Here is a 23,321-nt window from a genome sequence, read left to right on the forward strand (position 1 = left end):
AGAAGACTGCTTTATTTTAAAAAATGGAAGCCAACTCCCCAAAATTGACAGTACTCCTTTAAAATATTTTCTTCCCTAGGAAAAGACCAAAAGTGTGATGTCTTTCAAGCAAATATATATGTCCTTAAAAACCTTTAGAAGTAGAATTTATAATGAAAGTGCCAAACAGCAATGGTTATGGCTGCATCAACAGGAATACTAAGGTCTTCATTCCCTAAGAAGGTATAAATATTAAGCTGGCCAACTAAACCAAAATTCATTTAAAACGAGGCCTTGCTAGAATGACAGTTTACTGTTTCCTACCTCCTAATAAGAGGTAAGAGACATTACCAAGTTTGAGGCATAATCAAACAGTCTTACACACTTGTTAAATACAATAAATCCTCCCAAACCAAAAATGATGGAAGGGAAATTTGAGTTCCAACAGAAAACACTGTCTTGGTCCAGGAGTGAAGGAGTATAAGGTGTGGACTGGCACCAAATATGCCCGTGAAGAGAAAGGAAGCTGCATAAGGAACTAACACACTGCCTGTATTATGAAATGTTACCATGAATGGTGATGGTCCAGGCATGTGAAATACCTACAAAATACTCTGTGTACACGTACAGTGCACCGTTATAACTGCACCAGATCCAGCCATGCCTCCACCCACAGAAGTTCAAGTTGAACTATTTCGGTTCAAGTTGAGTCAGGTAGCAGAGGCAGTGCAGTCCCAGCCCCTCATCCATCCCCAATCCCATCACAGGCACAAGGGTCCAGGATGGCTCAAGTACAGCAAGTGAACCCTATTCTGCCTAGTACTGCTCTCTTCTTTTCCAATAAGTCCATGAAGAAATGAGTACTAGACTAGCCACAGCTCCTTCCGCCAATCCCAAGAAAGAATTGATGACACTGGGCAGCTTAAGGAAAAGCTTTATTTCCAACAGTTTTATTTTAAAGCATAGCTAAAAATGTTGATATGCTATATCAGCATACCTACTTCAGATAAGACATCCACAACCACAGAGAAAACATAAATGTTAGCAGGTATACAAATGCAGAATGCAACAGCATTAAGCCAATACATTCCTGTGTATTTTGTCCTAGGGCTCAGGGTTTGCCTGGCTTTGATAGCTGCATCAACTGTATTCTTGAGGCCTGAGGGAGAAAAAAGATGAACAAGAGGATGTTTGTCAAACCATACAGATGAAAGCAAGCTGACTTCAATGCTCCCTCTCATCCCCCACCATAAATAGAGAGCTCTGTACTTACCTCTCCCATAGCATTCTGTCCACCAGTAGCCTCTCCATCAGGAACTGGCGCATCGCCCACCACTGCATGTAGACAAGGGCACCTTCCAGGCCACAGGAGATCACTCACAGGAATGACTTTTTCTAAAGTGTTCCCATATCTAAACCCTAGAGAAGCACACAAGAAGCAAACACAGCTTACTACGCCCGTGTTCAACATGGTAGTAGGAAAGCCCCCCTCTTCCATCACAGAAGCACATTAAGCTTTCTTACCTCTTCAAGCACCAATCACATGATGAGGCTGGCAACGAGAGCAGGCCCCAGAGCCTTTCCTGCAATGATCCACCAGGCACTGATGACAGTCCCCGTGGCATCTGCATGCCATTATGGAAAGAAGTATATGCCTCTCGACACTTGTGCAGATCCACAGGAAGGACACAAGCAAACATAAGAACAAGCCTAAAGTGGCATAACGCTTAATTAGGACAAAAAGATTTCATTATATATGTTTCTCCAAAAAGCAGAACTGAATCAATGTTATACATATGAACTGTGCCATCTACCTCGCATCTTCTATTGTGCTAGACTCCTGCTTTAAGAAGCTAGCCTTCCAATTCAAGCTGAGATGCCAAAACATACTGGCACCTAGAGTAGGTGAGAACAGGTGACATCAGTTTACCAAGTCAGGCCTCAGTGTAGAAACACACAAGTGATACAGATGCAAACAAAAGTTCAAAGACCAGGCCGCATCTTCCAAATTTATAGCCATTTCAGTTTATAATGGAGGTAAACCAGAACAATCACAGCATAGCACAGTGGAGATCATCTCACTCCATCTTCTGGAATATGGGTATTAAGGAACTAAAGAGACTTACTAGGAAGAAGCAGACAACTGTACCGTTTGTGGATCAAAACTTCCCATGAAAGACATGAGCTTTATCTGCAGGAGAAAGCAAGCAATTTTCCACTACCGAAGCCACTGTTATCAAAGATAATGGCCCCCTGATTTTTCTTTTGAATCCTGGTCCCGAGCCAACAAGCTTGGAAAGGTTACCCACCCTGGGAAACTAGCTAGTCAGTGGATGTGTGCAGTCAGGATCTCCTGGCAGCAGATGGGAAAGCAGTGCCATGCCACTCCCATGGCAAGGAAAATAATCCCACTTTTTAAAAAATAGACTCCACAGAAATGGTAGAACAAAAAGGAGTTTCACTGGATATACAAGATAATGTTTCCGGCAATTATCTTGGTGCAATAAAAGCATCTCATGAGAACTTAGTTCAGCACAGATTAGGCTATCACAACATGAGAAATAAAAACAAAACCAAACAAAAGCTGAACAAGTTAGCTTTGATTACTTTTTAATAAATGCCAAGGATCAGACATTTGCCTGGGCTCTGTCATCTCCCCCCTCCCTCCCATCCCCTGCATTTTGGACCAATAAGAAATGAAGCATCGCCATTTGTGAAAACGCCCGTTTATCCAGTCGACATACCAAGGATAGCAACAAGCAATTATGGCCAGATGTGGACTCGGGCAAGTTATTTTAATGCCACAAAACTGCAGTTATCAATATGGTAAACAGAGTTCTCCAGTAATTTGATCTATACACCTACAAAATCATCATCAGAGGGAAAGGCATACATACCACCTCTCTGCACATTAATACCAGTTAAGAGGTTTATGTGCTTAGAGAGTCAGGTTTTAAAGATAATGTGAAAGCAAGTCCAACAGAAATACTAAGAGCCACCAATATAAAAGGCAACTAAGCATTCAGGGTAACTAAAAATATGGAGAAGAGCTCCTTCTCATTTAAGCAAGCCAGACAGATAAATCTTTTAACAAGATTTGTATTGGTCATGTGTTACCAGTCTTAATAAACACAACAGGACCATTCTTCTGTAAGCTTTTAGTCTCATATTGCAAGATAAAAAGGCACTGTGTTCAGCAAATGCCAGATTAAAGGAGGTACGTGCTGCAACTGCTGGAACTAGAGTTCCTTTGACAGAACTCTCCTAATGTTGTCATCAAGGGAGAATTAGAAGTTTACACGCCTTACTTTGAAAGTGCAAAGGATTAAATTGAAAATGCATGAAGATTTTTTTTTTTTTTTTTTTAAAGTTTCAAGAACAAAAGATAAGAGAAGCCCTCCAGACAATTTGTAGAAGTGTAAGCATGGAAAGATTGAACACTAGGAAAAAGAAGTAATTCTTAGAACTGCAACATACAAACACAGGCTGAAATGCTGAATTGCAAGTATGAAAATGCAGCATTAGCACTGTATTTCCAACACGCACATACTGCTGGCCGCCAGCGCACAAAGGAGTAGCTTCTAAACAGCTTACATTTTGAAAAATTCCACCTTTGATTATAAAGCCGATTAGCAGCATGGGCTCAACTTCCCTGGGGACAGGCATGGAACTTTAAGACCAGACTTTTTCCTCTTTCTTTTTTTTTTTAAAGAAGGAGGGATGCTGATCCCTTTTTTTTTTCCCAGTGATTTTTGGTTGCCTCCCATTTTGAAAAGGAGTCTAATTTTCCAGAGCGGATACTCAGCACTTTTCCCACAGATTGGATAGGGCCCTTTACAGATGCTCAAAACCACCAAATGTCTTTTGAAAAAGCAGACCCGCAAGTGGAAACCAGCAACCAAACTGAAGCGAAGCTAAGCAAACTGCAGCAGGTGACATCCAGCAAGACTTTTTAAAAGAGGTTATCCTTCAAGCCAAACCCTGTAACAATCTATAAACAATGCTTTTCAATTGATGGCCAGGTGGGAACCCAATTGTTTGCCCCACGTGCATCAGCAGCAGGGGCAGAATGAGGAACAAGAGCTCTTCCAAAGGGTTCCTTTGACATAGGAGAACAAACAAATTCAAGGCTACTGGTGCAAAAGAGCTCAGGAGTGGCACTTTGCCCTCTTTCCCTTAAAATTTAATATGCTTTCAATGGAATACTTAGCTCGGCAATCAGCCAGACCATTCAGTAACAGAGACGTGCTGTAAGCAAGCCTACAAACCTATGCTGTCTTCAGAATAGTTTGAACTAGTGATGTCGTTGCTCCTGCCACGGTGGTGCAGGTTTAAGTTACTTCACCGTTTTAATCCTCCACTTCTCCAGATTTAGCATTTCTGCCACCTTAACTGCATCAAGCATTTGGCATAGATTGAATTTACAACCCTTTTTTTCCCCACTAGGAAGTTTTTTTTTTTAAACTATGCCGCAAGATGGCTTTTTTCCTGATAATGAACTCGGAAAAAGCAATCTGGAAATGGTTTCAAAAGATGTTAATGAAGACCAGGTTCTGAATGCGAACACAGAGCAATGCCAATTCAAGTCATGTTCTGATGTCAAAAAATTACAGGAAAAATTCATCCAGCTTACACAGCCGTGTGAGCCAAGCAACTATGTCTAACTACCATTACCTAAAAGAATAAAACTAGGAGATTCTGACAGCTGACACCACTTTATTGCATTTTCTCCACACTAACTTCAGCTCTTTCAGATCCCCTCTCAAGAAGAGAAACTGTAAGCTCTCTGGGACATCGAACCAGCTTTACTTAATTCCACAAAGCACTGCATAACATTACAGCCATAAATCTGGTGCTTTGGGGGGGGTCGGTCTCGCTAAAAGTAAAAGCACTGAATAAAATGTAACCACAAGCTAGCCACACCTGTGCATGTATTAATGAAATCCAAAAAGCCCGTTTATGAATAACAGCACTCAGCTGAATTGTATTGTGCTGAGGGAATCCAAGCTTGTTCAGATGCATACATCAGCTAAAAACAAAGAGTAAAACACAAGAGGACTCCAGTTTCATCTGTTTAGGAGAAAGCTGTTTCTCTATACAGTACTTTGATCTGTCCAATTTAGTTGTGTTCTCATTAACCAGCTACAAGTGAGGCCTCCACTTGGAGAGAACTGTGGCCTTAAACACAGCTTCCTCCATCAGCACTTTGAAGTTGTAAAGTGCCAAGTATTAGAGCCTGGAATTGCACCAACACCATGTGTGGATGCTTATTCCAGGCAAACAGTGCTTTTTTCACTTGAACCAAAGTCCTTTTGGAAAGTGAACCAAAGTGAATTGCACAAAAGCACCCTCAGCACACAGTAAGTGTGCCCACGTGGGGCTCATGCCACATGGCTACAGCCATAATAGCTATTGCAGATGATTGCCTCATGTAGACAAGCCATTAAAACTGTACTTTCCAATCTACCCACCTACCCAGCCATCTCTGAACAGGAATTGGGATAACATGGTTTGCGAGAAGCATCAACATTCGGGTTCTACTTCCGGTTCTGACATTTCCCGTGCTAACCTGGACATAATCTATTCTCTTTGTTTCCCCCCTCTATAAAAACAAAAGGATAATACCCTTGTACCTCACAGGTGACTCTTAATTCACTAGCATTTATAAAGCACTTTAAAACCTCTGGATGAAAGATGCTAAATAAATATGGAGTCTTGTTTTTACCTTCAGCTTCATTTTTCAAGCTTTTTCCATTTCTCTCGGGGCTGGCTTATATAAGAGAAGAAGTTAATAGCCAGGGCTTTCCTCAATTTCCCTTGGAATTTAAAAAAAAAAAAGAAGCTTGATTGGATCTTTACATCATGCAAAGGCTGTGCAGCCTAGAATAGGCACTTGTTAGAAAAGGAATTGGTAAAATGCAGACACTTACAGCTGTATACATGAGCAAATAAGGGACATTCAGATATTGTAAAGCATGAATGCCAAGTTCATGAGGAAGAGGGATGAAAGTGGCTTTCATAGCAACCATGCCCAGATACATTAGAAAAAAGTAAGTCACAGCACGTGGCTCAGCATCGCAGGGTTCCTGAAGCAGCATTATGTGCACTACTGCAGATAAAAACAACATAATTTAGGTGGCAAAAGTCAAACATTCAGACTGGACAATGCCTGACCTAAGGCTACATGTGAAAAATGAATGCTGTGCTCTGCTGAACCCATTCTGCCCAGGGAGCAGTTAAAGAAAGGGAGTAAGAACTGTTTGCCTACTGGGAGATGCGCAGGAATTAACAAGGATGCTAATGGGCAAATTAAGAGCATAGCCTGGCCTCTCCTCTACAGCAATAGAAGAATCTGCACCCCAGGAAGCATTTAGGTGAACACGGCAAAGCCTTTACTTTGAGGAGCTTGGGAATATTCCTCTAGAGCAGTGATTTCCAACCAGGATGCCATGGCACTCTGGGGTGCCTCAAGATCTTTTCAAGCGTACCAAGGGGTGCCATGCAATGTTAGCACTGTTAGGTGTGCAAACATGATTCACTTCAAACAGGAATCCACAGTGCTAAAAACATTCTGACCTGCTGTGCTCTTTCTGAGTTTTTGCAACAGAACTGCTCTATTATTTTTCTGTAGTCAGAAAGCAAGTGAAAACTAAGAGCTGGCATTTCCTCACGGGTGCCTCAAGGCTACTGAGGGGTGCCTCGAGTCTAAAGGTTGAGAATAACTGCTAGAGAGGAAGCTCATCAAGAGAAAAAGCAACAAGATGCGGTGGCACTCAGAAACGTGGTGTTTTAAATACCACGATTTTCTTCATGCATCAGCTACCAGGAAGCAAAAAAAGGGAAAGTCTGGCTGTTGTCCGCCTTCCAGTGGGGTTGTATTCATTAGCAAGACTCTTCAAGAATGGGTTTCAAATGACCTTACCATAACTAAGTAATTGGCTGCAGCTACCAATTTAACCTTAGTTCAAGGAAAAACACCAAGACTTGCCTTGATTCCAGCAGTTCTAACTTTGGTGAGATGGGAAGTTTTGAAAGGCCAGAGTAAATATGGCTCTCAAAAGATCTTAGTTCAGCCCGATCAGAACAAGTGAGCAAAAGGACAAAAATGGAAGTTAGCCATAGGTATGACAGTTTCCCAACTCCTTCACTACCCATGCAGGAAAGACCGTCAGCAACAATAAAAATAAAAGGCTGAATTTAAAAAAAAAATAATAATAAAAAATACTTTTTTTAGAGCCTCGAAAGCAAGAGACAGACACACCTCTGTTACCCATTTCTCTTCTGGAGTACTTAACACCCTCTTTTTCCCCATGTCCATGTTCTCCAATGTTTTATGAACCCAGCTTGTTTCCCTAAACAAGAAAGAAGCACTCTCCTTCAATGCACTCAAGTAAGCTGCTGCTTACAAAAGCTTATGCCCTCCAATTTAGTTGGTTTATAAGGCATGCATACATCCTTCCCGCTTCCTGACTTCAGACTAGCTAACTACCTCTCTCTTGAGCTAAAAGGGTAGAAGTTGGGAGTTGAAGGGAAAAGTGAGCTGGATCCACAGTTTTCAATGGTTGTCACGGGACAGACAGACCAAGTTCTGTTTACAACAAATCAGATGCAGCCCCCGGTCTCTAGAGCAGACCCAGTTTATAAGCACTCAATCTGTGGAACATAACTGCAGGGAAGCAACCCAGAAAGGAAAAAGGAGTAGACAGGTTTCCCTTGGTTCTTGGGCAGGTGGCCTATAAAGCAATCCTGCAAGGAACAGGTAGGTCCCAGGCCAATGACTGAGGTCATTTGCTTATGCCTAAGCAATTTTATTCTGAAATAATACCGGAAGCCTGCAGGACAGCATGGGAAACTTGTGGCCAGAGAATACACTTCAGTGCACAGGCTGCCAGGATAGCCCACCGGCTGACATAGCCCACAAGCATGCCAGAATGAGTGGTACACCTGACTCACTCAGAACTGACAAACCCGTGTCTCCCACATCACTAATAAAAGGTGAATAAGCAAGAGCCCAAACACCCAGGAGTAGGAGAGACTGACAACCACAGAACAGCAGGAAGGAGAACTCATCCCCATGCACTCTCAGCCATCTACTGCAGAAGGATAAGAGGCTCTACTGTACTACAGCAGCACAGGATTTTAGACTCTGTGGACAGACGTACATCTGCTCTAAAAAGGCAGACTGTTAATACTGGTCTGGCAACCCACAATGCAGAGCTGGATGAAGACTCAAGACACAGTTCCAACCATTCAAGCTGCAAGCTGAAGTCATCCTTTTCAGTAATGGGGGATATCCCCATGGAAGCACGTCTACATGCCCATAAATGGGGAAGACTCTAAAGCCGTGAATTATCTACAAGCATATTCTATATATGCTTAATTCCAGTGCACAGCAAGTTACTAAGCAGTTTCACCAGGATGGTGAACTGAAAACAAATCCAGGTTTTGCATATCGGACAGTGATTTTGAGCGGTTTGCTGTTTTAAATGATGATCTGATTAAGAGAAAATCCCATCAACAGAATTATGTGGGCCAGTATTAAGTATCATGTGGGTAATGGGTTAGCAACAGTAAAATAGATATGAATTAGTAATGATTCTGTCTAATCTGCATACTTATTATTTAAATCTACTGTAAAAAAGAGGAGGAAAATCTATTTCAACAGACATCAACTTCTTACAATATATTCCTACAGGGAACTCTTAGCTCTGGAGCTATGAAACATCCAGAAAGACTCAAAAGCAAGCAGATGAACAGATTTAAATACTGAGATGTTTTCAAAATGTGGTTTTATTAATATCACTGGCTAGCCTGATTTATCACCAAATCAAAGACATCTCCTGAAATGTTCTCAGCTTGGCCTGCCCCACAACACAAGAATACAGCTGTTAAGCAGGCCAGTCTTCAGTTCTGTAGTGTCCCGTGAAATGTCTAGTGCACTATGCCATTCCCCTCCTACCTGGGACAAGGGTCACGGGTATAGTTTAAGTGATGAAGACATCAGTTAAGCATATAAGGATGGTCATGGAACATCCTTAAGACTGCAGCAGGAGCAAATTTGCTACGAAATGTTAAAGGTTGGCTCTTACAAGTCTCTACCCTGTGAGAAGAGTCTTGCCACTCATGCAACACAGCTCTAAACTGGCTGGATGCAAGCATGCCTTTGAAAGGAGGCAGGATTACAGAAATCCAGCTTTTGTTTCAATATATTTCTCCAAGAATCAAATACCTTCCATGTCAGTGGTCTCCTCTACTTCCCTCGCTGCCATTTTAAGCTTATGAAATGCTCACACTGGTAGAGAGATTTGACCACAAGTAGTAATTAGAGTTACATATTTACAGTATGTGGCTCCTGTAAGCCCTCTCTAAGTGCATACAATTAAAAGCATGTTTGTTCACTTCAAACCACTCCCTACTAATCATCCTCAAATGGGTATGAAGAGAGAGGCTGGTGAGAGAACAGGGAATACAAGGACAGACTCCATGAGCAACTCTCCCACACAGTTAACAGATAATCTTTCCTGGAAAGAGGAGAGATGGAGGTGTTGCTCATGACAGGTGCTGACCTTATTTCTCCCACTCGTACTGCAATCTATCCAATTTGACATGAGAAAAAGGCAGAAGATCTCCTTTTTCTGAACTACGCATTTTATCAAATATGCCCAGATCTGCCAAAGTTTCTAAATCACAGGTTACATTATTCTATGCATCAGCATTCTTCCACTGCAAATTCTACCTTTGTACTGATCTGCTCTGACTCGGGATATTATGCCATCACTCTGAAATCCAGGTCGAGGGTCTGTTTGACAGATGGGCTACGTGCGATGACAGTTTGGATAAGATCATAAGTACATCCTTTCTCAATGTAATTTTGATGCGGGGGGGGTAGCATGTGGGGAAATGTTAGCAGTGCATTTCTTTTCAACAGAAAAACAAAACCCCTATTTCCATAAAATTGATAAATTACCTCCGTACTTATAACAGAAAATGACAGGCTCTGTATTCTGTATTTCTGCAGAGGATAAGCTTTTAGAAGCACATGTTTCCAATCATTTATTCCTCAAGGATGTTTGAAATCTCTTCAAATATTCTCCAAGCAGTCAGCCAGTTTTATCTGCCCCTTGTGGTGATTATCAAAGACTGCTTACAGGAGAGGAGTAGTTGTCAAGTTTCTTTCTCCTATGGATTTTTAGTTTCTTCCCAGCTCCTGTGCCACACAGAATGCCTCTTGCAGAGACAGTCACATGCAAGGATAAAATACTGCCAAGAGCTGCTTTTGGCAACAAGATAAAACTAATCAGGGCTCGAAGTCTACCAGAGGTCTGTTAGCGATCTCTTATGAAAGGTGAGAGCGAAAGACTCTGGCAGTAAGGTCTAGGCAGTATCTGGATGCAAAGCCCAATGCTGAGATGCTCAAAACTGTGCTTCCCCTAGATTCTGTACAGAAACTCCTCCTCTCGTCTGGCTGCTGGAAGGCATAAGGGGCTGTCTGCTTCTTCTACCTGCCCTAAAGGCCTCCTGGCAAGAGAGGGCAAGAGGCTCTTCTGCAAAACTTCCTGGAAGCCAAAAGCACAGAGGAAAGATGAAAGCATCCTCTACTCTCTGTTACCCCCACCCTCCCCGCCTCCACCTCCCCAGCCACTTTCTAGGTCTGTCTGTCTCTCTCCCCGACTCCAGCCCCGGCAGGCAGCAGCAGCATACAATCAATATGGTCCTTGATAGTTTCTCTGCTCCCCACAGGGATTCTCGATACCAACGGTGAAACTGACGAGTCTCATTAATGTCACTGTTGGGCAAGCGAGTGAGAAGCTACAGAGGCTACCGAGCTGTCTGCAGGCTCATGAAGACGTCACTGCATTAGCTGATATTCATAAGGTCATCTTCAAAAGTCACCGTGGCAAGAAGTGAGTTATATTTTTTTTTAAAACTTAATTTCCACATCATGTAACTGATGAATGAACACACCCGCGTGCCTCAGTAATCCCAGAGTTTGTATTTACCAAGTTTTCACATCCCTAATGCACTGAAGGAAGCCCCAATGTCCTGTAAATTGAGCTAAGAATGATCTTCATTTCATTTACACAAACACAAGGGTGTAGGCTAGACAAATGGTCTGTTCAAAGCCATCCAGTGTGCAAGTGGTAGAGCTGTGTACAGAACAGGGGTATGCAACCCCCAGCACACGTGCCAGAGCATGGCACACAAAGGCATTTTGCTTGATATGCATTCCTTGGGGAAGGGGCTGGGACGGTGCTGACACAACAAATATCAGACCCCTAGCAGTTCCCTCACTGTCTGCCCCTGGCAGGCCAACTTCTTACAAGCTGAGGGTGCAGGTATTTTTGGCACTCTGATGACTCTTCCCCATATAGGACATAGGCAATACCTACTCCCAGTCCCATATTTGCTCAGTGCATGAGATTATGCTGCTTCTAGTTATGTTCAAGGTGATGTTCTCAATCCATCTCTCCATCCTACTGACATGCACAGGGTTCAAAAATATGAAGTTTAGCAAAGACCACTTCCCTAAAGAACCATCTACCACTACTCTTCCTAAAGAACCATCCTGTCTTACAAGAATGATTAGAACTATATGGATAAGAACAGTGAAGACAATTCAAATATTGGACAAGATTTAAAGAAAACGAGAACCCTTTCTAAATCTTCATAGAACACAACATTGTTCCCCTGCCTTTAAAACATCATTCAGGAGAGAAAAACCCTTAAGCAATCTATAAAGGGCTGCTGTTTTTACAATGGCTATCATCATGAGGGGGATTTGATCTCATTTCAAGTCAACAAAAAGTGTCCTCCTAGTCTAAATTCTGTGCAGCTGTATAAAGGAAAGTGTAAAAAAGGAAGAGTCACCAGGAACACAGGGAAGCATATACAATCCATGTGAGACAGCCATTAAGGTTACATACCTCTCCTGCAAGGAGTAGGTTTAGGCTAACACTTACCTTGAATGATTCAGCTGACTGGACTGCCAAGGTAGATCGTGCAATGCAAGTGTTGCGTGGTAAGATTAGGGTGGAGAACCAAGAAAGAAGGTGGTAGCAGAAAATACCCCACCACCAGCAGCCATAAGCCTAAGCCCTTGCACAAGACACCCTGGTGCTCAGTAAAAGTGCAACAAAGTTGACTGGGGTGTAGGCTGTAGCCATGTTGGTCTAAGAACATAGGGAGACAAGGTTCTTTGGGTGAATCTGGTATCTTTTATTAGACCAACTTAAATAGTTGGAAAAAATGTTCTTAGCAAACTTTCAGGTTTAAAAACCCTTCGTCAGGCTGAGGAAGCATCTGCAGTCGGTGTGTGCTCTTCCTGGATGGAATGTGAAGATGTAAATTGAAGAGCCAGGGGGTGAGAGAGGCTGGGGGGGGGAGAAGGGGGATGAATGTAGCAGGCAAATAGTGGAGAGGTACCTGGGGACTCAGATGGCAGGCAGGTTATAACGTGTCATAAATCCAACGTCTATATTTAGTCCATGGTTTTTTTGTATCCGGGAGGCTAAAATTTCAGAACCAAAACACTTACAAAGCACATAGAAAAGGAGAAAAATACATTTGACACCCACGCTATAGCATATCCACACAGACAAAATCTAAGTGCCCACTGTCCTCTCAACTCTAACGGGGAAGAAAGCAGCAAACGAGTCCAAACACGATAGGAAACTCATGTTACACAACTGCCACTAACATCAACTAAATAAACTACCTTAGCTGTCAGAGAAAGTTAAGGCATATTTCCTCTCAATTAAATGGCAGTCTCTCTGCCATAAATCCATTTAAAGAGTTACATAAAGCAGTTAAAAACAAAAATTAGGGAGAAAAAGGAATACAGTACGTCTGTCTGATTTAACAGTGGGGTGTTATTTATACATTCCTGCCTGAACTAGCAAACCTCAGCTAGATTTTACATGCTATTAACAAAATCATTAGGACATAATAGATCAATGTTCGTCTGTGAAGTTATTTAGTCACTGGTATTTTGAGTCTGCTAAGAAGCACAAGGATGGTGACCAAGTACCTTGAGGAGGACCCTGGCTAGGACTCCACTCACACACTTCTTTCCAAACTGGCTAGATAGGCAGCACTGTACGCAACTTAGCTTTAAATTCGACTGCAAATATTCGATTTTGACACAACACTGTGGAAAAACTACAAATATTGGTCTAAATCAATCCTAATATATTTCAGTTTTTATTTTTTCCCCTGCTTTCCCCTGTAAATAGGGCTTCAACTGAAAGTTACCTACCCAACCACCCTAATGCTTTACATGGATGCACATAGTTCCGTGCATGCAAAAAGCAAAATCTCTGTAACAGAACATTTTCAGCTCCCGCCATCTCATCCTCGTGTCTTCCAGAAACCAGAAAACCTCCCAAGCATCTTCAATTAAAGCATCCAAGCTAAAACTAGACCAAACTATTCTGAGAGAACGCTGAGCGAGCTGCAGACACTGGAAAGACACAGGATCCCATGCTGCAACCCTCCGCTATATAAACAATCGCATTAAAAGGTCTCTGCGCTACTTGGGTTACTCGTGGAGAGAAAAAACGACAGAGCTGCCCCTCTGATCAGTTCACTGAACAAGGCTGTCCACTCAGATGCTGCTATAATTAAACTAAGAACTCCTAACTGAACAAAGTGGACTCCGAGAAATGAAGAGAAATATTTATGAGATTTCAACCAAATAACCGCAGTATTAAATCTTCAGGAAAAATCCACACCATCATCAAAAATGTCACTTCTTAAATCAACCCCAGGCCAGGAGAAAAAGACGACATTGAAGAGCAGTGAGAGTCCACTCTTTAAATACACTCACATACACTGCAGCCCTAATGAGACTTATGCCTAGAGAAGATCTCTCTTTAATTTTCTACATCAGTCTCATTTTCTCTGAGGAGCTGCCTATTTTGGTTAATGACAGGGCAGACGTCAGAATTTTTTCCTCCTACAAAGCCCTCTCTTCCCCAGTACAGTAGCACTGTTGTAATCATGAGATTAAGTCTGCTTATTCATGTGTGAAATGGAGACTTGATCCGTCGCTCATACTGCAGGCTGCCTACAGCAAACTGGGTCTGCATATTCTTCATAATTTCATAATGCCTAACAACTGCAATATATTAAATTACATCTCACTTCCTTTATTGCGTTTACAGAATATAGTACCATAAATACTTGGAATTTAAAATAACAAAACCTTGCTATCAAAAGCATGACCTTTGATCTTGGCTGAAACTACATAATCAGTTTCTGCTATGAGGCAATATGAATGTTATTCAAAGAGCACATTGGGGAGAGAGTGTGTGTGTGTGTGCGTGCATGTATGCCTGCGTGAGCGCGTGCACACTCTATCAGGTGTCAAAGATTTATAGCTCAAATATCAGTTCTTTCTACAGTGAACATACATAACAATTCACTCACTGCATTTCTACAGCACCTTCCACCCTAGGATTTCAAACTATATGCAAACATCCATTCATTAAAGCTGCTCCAAGCCCCTGGGGAAGTTTAGAGCCCAATTTATAAAAAGCTGAAGCACACAGGGTATGGAAATACTGCTTGTTTTGTTCATTGTATGCTTGCAACACGAAGTCAAGATAGGTGCACTGCAGAAATCAAGAGACAGGTTTGACTTGCCCAAGGTCATACAGTTTGTGGCAGATACAAAACAATGCAGGCCTAGAGATTCCCCTCCCTATGACTTGCCCAAAAATACCACCCTTCCTCCACTATGTACACCACTGGGGGCCAACCTTTCCTGCAGGGAAGCCAAAAATTAAGCCCTACACAGCTACACCCTCAAGTGCTACTTTGATCCTGCATGATTTGCTGCTCTGCTTTCAGCTCTCTACCCTGTACTCTTTGCCCAATCTGCTGCTCTGCTTTCGACTCTGTCCCTGCTCTGCCACTGTGTTGCCTTGCCCCTTCCCCAATCACCCACGTGCCACATATTAATCATCTCTGGTCAACACCACACTAAGCGATCTAGGCTCTTTGCACTAAGCATTAGACAAGATGGACACAGACATTGCACGGCAAGATTTGTTACTATCCAGTGACACTTCCTAGTTTCCTGCCCCTAGCAACACTGACTAAAACATGCCTGGCTCAGGATGTGTATTCCACAATGAAACATAACAAAATTAACAATGATTAGGTACATTTAGAAACAGCATTTTTTTTTTTTAATCTATATATGAACACCAGCTGTGTCTAAGTGCTCAGGATACTGATGCGAATTCCAAAAAGCAGCACAATTAAAAATTGCTCCAGTTCTCATTGGCTCAAGCCTGAAGCACAAGAAGACTAACACACATCTCCCCAATGTGGGTTGATGCCCATCTTGACAAACAGTTAGGGAAGCAGAAGGAAGATCAACTATATATGCTGAGCCAAAGCATCTTGCCCCCAGTTGTCCTAACTGCTTGTGAAAGATTAGCCAAAGAGCCTTGTCTTTTGAGCATGGGAACACCTTCCTTGCTTAAATTCAATTTGCTGCATAAGTTGCTTAGCAAGGAGGTCAGTTAGATCCTTAAAAGAACATTAAGCATCAGCCACTAGCATCCACTATGACTGGGGTGGTCAATCTGCAACACATACTACAAGTGGTACGGGCAGCTTCGCACGCAACAGACTGGCAGAAGCAGGAGGTATAGGGATCCGAGTGGCACTTGGGGGGAGTTGGTTGGGGGTGGGGGAATGGGGCTTAATTTGTGGCATACATGCCCAAAAGGTTGGCTCCCATTGCACTACGACAAACACAACATTGGGACCACTGAAAGGGTGCCTCTTATAACAAGGGTTGCAACAAACCAGCTCAAAGCACTGTGCAAAACGCATGCATGTGGAAGAGGACTGGAATTTGCTGCAGACACCAGGACTAGCACCCATTCCTTCATACAGACCCCAATACAATTGCTTTTGTGTAGGTAAAAAACTGTAGAGACCAGAAAAAGATCTCAGTCTTTCCATACATGTGAATCACACAGAATACTATTTCAGAAGAAAGTCTAACACCAGTGTTTGAACCTGTGCTTCCAGATTAAGGATTTCAAGGCCTCAAGATTAGTCCACCAAATGCAATATACTCCAAAGAGAACTCGCAATAGAGACATGTTATGAAACTACAAATTATACTAGACAAAACTGATTATGATTCAATTGCTTTTTGGGTTTTTGGGGTTTTTTTGTTTTGTTTTTTGTTTTAAGTCTAGTTCCTTTAATCTGTAGTTTTTCCCTGGCAGGAGTTATGTCTGTAAAGCATTGTGTCTGTACTCATCTACACTTGCTTTAACAAACAGCACAGAGCTTGCCAAAAAGGTGACTGAACAGCTTATTTCACCCTGACAAACTACAGCAAGGAAGCACAATGGCACCGTTGTTCAATTGCTAGCCATTTCTCCAAAATTTTCAATCTCTGCAGCTCCCCTGGTGGTAGCAACAAGAAGACTGCTATTGTAGGAAAGGTCTTCAAATGTCTAAGCCCCCTTTGGATAAGATTAGACAATATAGAGCTTAAAGAGCATATGAGCAGCTGAAGCTTGTCTACACTAGCACTCCCTCCAGCAGTAGTGGGAAATCTGGGGCAAAACTCCTCCAGGGAGACATCTGCCAGACAGTTCACTAAGGTGACAAAAGTTTGCATTTACTCAAAGCTCCTTCCACTTTCAAAGCTAAGCATGAACATGACGTGGCAGACTGCTCAACGACCTCCAAAGTAATTTCTCACCCCACTGTCTTCCAGACTCCTTTCCCGAGCCCTGCCTCAGTCATATCTGGCAGCTATCAGACAATTTGCAAAAGGTGTGTGTGAAATCTCCAGGACAAAAAAAATAAATAAATCAGCTGGCTTGTGAGGAAGCATGGCTGCTATCACGCCAATAGTCAGTTCCCTGGCTAGACCCAAAAAAGCCGGGCCTATGAAAAGATGCTCATTCAGTAGCATGTGTGCATTAAGGGTACTTTTAGTCTATAGTGCACACTGCTGTATGTCAGGTTTCAAATTATTAGTTACCAATCTGTGCCATATGGAGGTTTGTATTAATAACTTACTAACTGGCTACAGGCTATTACTAACTTGTATATGAATCTGAATCCACTTTTTTATTGAAAGTAATAACATCACAATTGGCAGTTTCTATTTATGAGACTCGGAGGGGGTAGGTGGGAAAGAAGGCAGAAAAAAGCTCCAAGCAATGAGTTTGTCCTTAACCTGCAGTTATAGGATGTGCTTTAAGATACCATGAGCCAACTTTAGCCCTTGGGCCATCCTTTAGGTATTACATGTACTTTCTACTTACAAGCCTCTCCACTGAGCTTATTAGAGCATTATTCTAGCAGTTTGGTCACATAAATCTAACATGCCCAGGGAATGCAGTTGGTTAACGTATGTAGGCCTGCTCCTACAAAGTGCTGAGTGCAATGTTTTGCAGGATTGGACCATAAGCCATATCCCTCTTGATCATTTCAGTACAAATCACTAAGACACCAGTGAAACAAGTGCTGTCACTTAATGCAACTGTGCAGATCCACATAAAACCACCACACTGTCTAGTACAATCACAGGCCTCTGTAGAGGATGGCTGTAAGTCTAACAAGCAGGGAAGGACAGAGGCACAGTTAACTGTAGATCAGTACCTTGCCTACCAGGGTTATTTGCATCTCATTTCACTGAGTGCTGAATTCACACAAAAATGTGCAAAAAAAAAAATCATAAAAGTTTAGAGACTCATTCTTTTAAAGTGATAAATTAGAGGGAAAGCTCTCAGCCTTCATGAATACAGGCTAATGTTGCAGCACAAGCAAACGTGGGAATGTTGAAGCTGCATATCACAAGTGAAATCGCACCAGTACCTTCAAAAAGTGAGACGCTGCTCAAAGACTTTCCCACGCCAACAAGAAGCCCCTGCTCCACATGCAGGATGTATTTTTAGCATTCATGTGCTAAACCACTCTAAAATGCTTTTTGGAAAAAATAAAGAGAATTATGTTAAAAGCATTCAAACATACAAGCTCTGGATGGATATTACACAACTGCCAATAGGAATAAAAATATTAAAGTAAGTAATTTTAATTAACCAAGGACTAAGGATCTACTTTACCCTACAAATACACGTGCAGTGAAATGAGAGGCAAGACTTCTTGTGGGATATAGTTTATTGCACAAGCTGCAGGGCTGGGATAGACACACAAGCTTTTGGGTTTCACAGTATCCTTCCCTTCAGGTCTTCCCATACAGCAAAGCATAGTTCTTCTGTCCTGTTATGCTAAAATACAAATTATGATAGCGGTATTTTTTTTATCCTAACAGAGGACGAATAACAACAATTGTGCAGTTATTTAAGTTTCATGAGAGATTGTTTTACACTTGTACAAATGTGCCTAAAGAGCTCTCTGAAGCTTCAATCATTTGCTGTGTGAAAGCATTATGACAAAAAACAAAAAGTATAAAAGAAGTATCGAAGAATTCTGTTCAAATCATAAACTTTTCTCCTACCACATTAACCTAATCCAGAGCAAATTCAGGTCTTTAGAACTGCTCTCTAGGTGTTACAGAACAAAATTAGCCAAGTGCCAGTTATCCAAGCAATTGGGACCCAATTAAATCTACTCGGCTCTGCCTGGATTAGCCCGTTTCTCTAACAGTCATGTAACCTCTCCCATGAGATGATATCTACAGGTCCAGTTGAGATTTATTACTGGCTGACTAATTCTCAGCATATGCTAGATTGCAATCTTCCCTAGGAATCAAAATGAACTTGGAACTATGCTGATTTTAGAGGGTGAGAAAGTTCCCAAACTGTGGCACACGTACCCCTGGAGGTATGCAAAACATCTCAGGGGGTATGCAGGAGAAACTGTATAATGGCAGATTTAATTTTCATTATAGGGGTTTAAGGGCATTTAAGGGGTTAAAACATAAAATAGATGCTGTCAAGGGTAAGAAAACAGCTGGTAAATCTGGAAGGGGGTACGAAATAAGAAAAAGTTTGGAAACCTCTGATGTATAGCATGAGAGTATCAGCAGGAAGTAAGAGGGAGAGGTAACAACCAGCCACACTGCAGAATGATAGCTGCCGGTCCAGATATCAAGCTCTCAGCTCAATAGAAAAAATATAGACTTATTAGCTACAAGCTAAGAAACATTTTAAGGGGTTGCATGGGTTTTGCACAAATCAGCTGAATATGATCAACTGCTGGCATAAAAATTAACCCAGGCCGTCCAAAAAAACCCAGAGATGCGGGTTTGGACACTAAGTATTTCCAAGGGGTGCCAACTTTTATGTGGAATCCCAACAAAGCACCCTGCTGACTCCCCCCACCACCCTCCCCAAATATACCACCTTGAGCTCTCTTGCAAATAAATCACTGGCTACATGTGACCTGAATATTTTAGAAACCCTTGAGAAAGCTTAAAAGTTTTCAACTAGCAATGATCGTGCCTCAGTTCAACCTCACAGGCTACATTACTGCCACTGTGGAAAGATACCCTAACCAAGGGTATCTTAACCAAGATACCCTAACCAAGATAATCCTGAGTTAAACTTCTTTTGGCTATCACCTGCCCCGTGTGTCTCCAGCACTAAACAAATTATTCCTCTACTGCTGACAAATAGTTAATATTCTCCAGAAGCTCCCTGCAAGCAAACTAAAAACAAACTTAATAAGCTATTGGTGCATTTCAAATGCAAAACCTGCTGTATTAACAAGTCAAATGTGAAGAAAATAACACTAGTGTTTATGAAGCATGTCTGGCCTAGGCAGAGTTCTCTTGAGCTCCAAAAGAAGACATCCATGACTGCAATGCAAAACATTTTGAATTTGTTAACTATTTTCAGGGTATATTTGACACCTTCAGCAGACCTGCAAGTCTCGATTCCTAAACTTAACGTTTTCAGCACAAAAAGGGTAAACTTGGGCTTGATTTGCTCTTTTGACTTGCCAGTGTTTACCTGGTGGTGTTCTTTAAAGCAATTTAGCTAAGCCACAGCAACTCTATGAGGATATCCTTAAGGAAAAAAAAAAATAAAAGAAAGAAAGAAAAAAAGGAATCAGTGCAGACCCTGTTTACATCAGGTTAGTACTCCCTTGAAAATTCAGTTTAAAACTGCTTTGGTTTTATGAAACCAGAAGAAGTCTGTGTGTAAAAGGACCCTCAGCGTTTTGTAGCTGCAAATGTAAACAAATACCTTCATGTGTATTATCGCTAATGCACCAGTCACAAGTAGAATAAATGGTCCAAGTGTTTCAGAGCTTCAGCATTTTAATTGCCTGGCATGTAATGATTATGACTAATCTCCAGCCAAGACTATCACTAACTATATTCAAAATGACCAGAGAGTTGGGTACATAGCACAGTTCTGCTGATCACATTATTTTAAAAGTCACTGTTTATAAAGAATGCAACACAAAAAGTGAGAAACAGTAACAGCTCTGGCATCCTGGATAGCACAGCATATGTCCTTAAATGTAAAACAGTCATTCTGTACAAATGTACACCTCTACTGTCATCCCCTAGAAAAGGTACAGGAGCATAGTCAAACCCAAAAATCTAGAATTTGTATTTTATACTTGATCTTTTCAATTAATATCAGTTATCACCATATTTTAAGGACCAAAAATATTTGCTCACGTACTATGAATTAACATTTAACACACTTAGGGAGCAAATTTTCAGCTCTGAACTTTAAGTCAACACCCTCGTGCAAAAGCTACCCTGTATCTTCAATGAGTTGGACCAGCTTAGCGGCACCCGCATCAAATCCAACAATTTAGTTGACACAATTTTTGCACTCCCCCACCTCCCAAATACAGGTGGAAGCTGTATTAAAAAAAAAAGAAAGAAAAAAACATGAATCTAAAACACAGAAAACTTCTCAACAGAATGGTGTATGGGATCACATACAAGTTACACACATGCAAGAACACTGTTTTCTTTCTCCTTTCCAAATGCCAGTTTTTCAATTTGTATTTGCATAGAATTTCCTTGTCAACAGCTGATTTTGCAGTTTCCCCTACTATATCCATTCATGAAAGATATCTTTACTGAAACCAGGATGTACTGTACTAAAGACCGCCTTAGCAACTGTGGCAAGTACTGTTCTAAAGGTAACAGACTCAAAGTGAAATATTAGCAGAAACCAAGAAGCTTCACAAAAACAAAAAAATAAACTAAATCAAAGGGTTGAATTTATATTTTTAAGTGGTCTTTAGCATATGCAACCAAGTGACAAACATCTTGCATGCTCTGAATATGCTAACTATAAAACAATGCAAAAGAGGACAATGCAATTTCTTGTAAAAAGACAGGCAGCGGTAATAAGTTGAAACAGACTGCAGCCAATTTTCATGCACTATTCATAATTACTTTATTATACTGTGAAAGGGTAATCAGTCTCTGAATGATCTAATAACCTTGGGTTGCTCTTAACTCCTTTACATCAGTCTTTAACTATAAAAACAGAGGCTGGATACTTCATGTTTAAACCAATTACAATATTCTAATATTAAAAACATGCAGTTAGAGGCCTTACACATGCACGCGTGCGCACGCGCGCACACACTTAAACTTCCATACAAGATTACCTAAGAGCATTCAATTAAATCAGAAGGAACTGCTGTATAAGAATCTATTCCTAGCTCTCATCTCAAAGGAATAGCTTTATTATCAGGAAAGGGAAATCAGATTTTTGGCTCCTTTGTTAGATTTCAATAGGAAATGGAGCAAATACAGTATGTTTTGACTGCTTGTAAAAGTAAATTCTGCTGGGATTTGTTACTATGTCAGATTTAAGGATGAGGATTTTTTTTTACTGCTTGAGGTTTATAGCCTCTTGCGTTTTGGCTCAATCACTTTCATACCATCTTGTAACATAACTACCTGCTGCGGACACTCTTAGTCATCAGTCAGTGGCTAAACCCAGAAATCTTCACACCACGAATAAACACAAATACAAAGTTCTCAGGTCTAACCTGCTTTGGGAAAAATGCCTACTTTCTACGCTCCCCAAAATGACATACCTATGAAAGAGAATGAGCTGGCAACAACAAAGAGGCTGTGAACTTTCTCAGGGTCAAAGGAAGTAACACGGTCCTATTTTAGGTAAATACATAATTTTCCTACAACTGAACAGGGAGGTTTCAGTCAGCTAATCTAATCAGGAACAAAAGAATCCAAAGCCACAACTTCATTACCAGCTGCAGTAACCTTTGGCTGCTATCATTTTGCCAGCTAAATGAGTAATGGTGGTAAGGAGGTGGGGGCTGGGCAGGAGAGAAGGAACAATGCCATTTAATTTAGTGGCCAAAATACCACTCCTCCCACCCCACCAAAAAAGGCCAAGACCTTCCAAACAAGACTAAAGAATACCAATGATTTAATGCCCTAACAACTACTGCCTACAGTTCTAAGAGTAAACAGTCCAGGCTCCCAAAAGCTGCAACGATATACAATTTACTAAACAGCCAGAAAACCAGAACTGCACTTTAATATCTTCAAGTACTCTGATCTTTTCATAAAACATCTAACTGTATTACAAGGTGACCAGCATGTCAATACTAGGGGCACTTTTGGTTGCTTTAGTCAAGGAAATATAAATCTGTATCACCAAGGGAGAAAAAAATTAAATCACTGCATTATAGATGGAAATGCTGCAGCCCATCTATTCTAGGACTAGCTAACTTTGAAAAATTACGTTCCCCTTGCCCATAGCTTTGCACAATGGATTATATCTTATTTCTAAAATAAGAGACAGGAAAATCTGGAGGTATCTAACTTCTAGGAATTAATACTACAACATTTCAGGTTTGTTGTATGACTTTATATTGTTGCATCTGAATTATGTCCGTTTTCACAGAAGAGCCTAATCGCACTGAATCATTCCTCTGAAATTTGCACTGTTACTTCCCCCTTGAGGAAGTGTGCAGTCGCACTGCTAATGCAAAATTTACAGCCCTCATTTCCCCTGTGCTTTTGCTAACAGCAGGAAAAGCCAGAATTCTAACCCCACCGTTGGATGAGAAATGTGTAGTTATAACCAACAAAATTCACACATCACAATCAAATATTATTTATTCCCGTAACACAATATTTATGCAATGACCATGTTTTTTCTGTTGGCAGAACTACATGAAAGTTTCCTAAAGAAGCCCAGCTTGTTTTAATCATTGACATTTTTCAACACCCTTTGTTCTTGCTTTGCAGTCAAAGGTCAAAACTCAAACTGCTACCTCAGGCAAACTTAGGAACAAATTCTAATTGTTGTGAGTTTTTTCAGTGAAAATTTAACATTATACTTCCACCTTTGTTAAAAGTACACTCTCCATACTGATCATTT

The 23,321-nt window shown here is 41.2% G+C and overlaps 1 protein-coding gene and 1 pseudogene across 5 annotated transcripts in view; both read right to left on the minus strand.

Annotated features, from left to right (window-relative positions):
- RERE (arginine-glutamic acid dipeptide repeats) overlaps nt 1–23,321 on the minus strand; it is a 381,891-nt gene that overhangs the window by 266,042 nt on the left and 92,528 nt on the right. The gene's annotated exons all lie outside the window — the stretch shown is intronic.
- Nucleotides 19,395–19,472, minus strand: LOC149854578 (U4 spliceosomal RNA; annotated as a pseudogene).

The sequence above is a fragment of the Crocodylus siamensis genome, chromosome 12 (genome assembly GCF_052110815.1).
Source record: "Crocodylus siamensis isolate JL-2025a chromosome 12, ASM5211081v1, whole genome shotgun sequence".
Lineage (NCBI taxonomy): Eukaryota > Metazoa > Chordata > Crocodylia > Crocodylidae > Crocodylus > Crocodylus siamensis.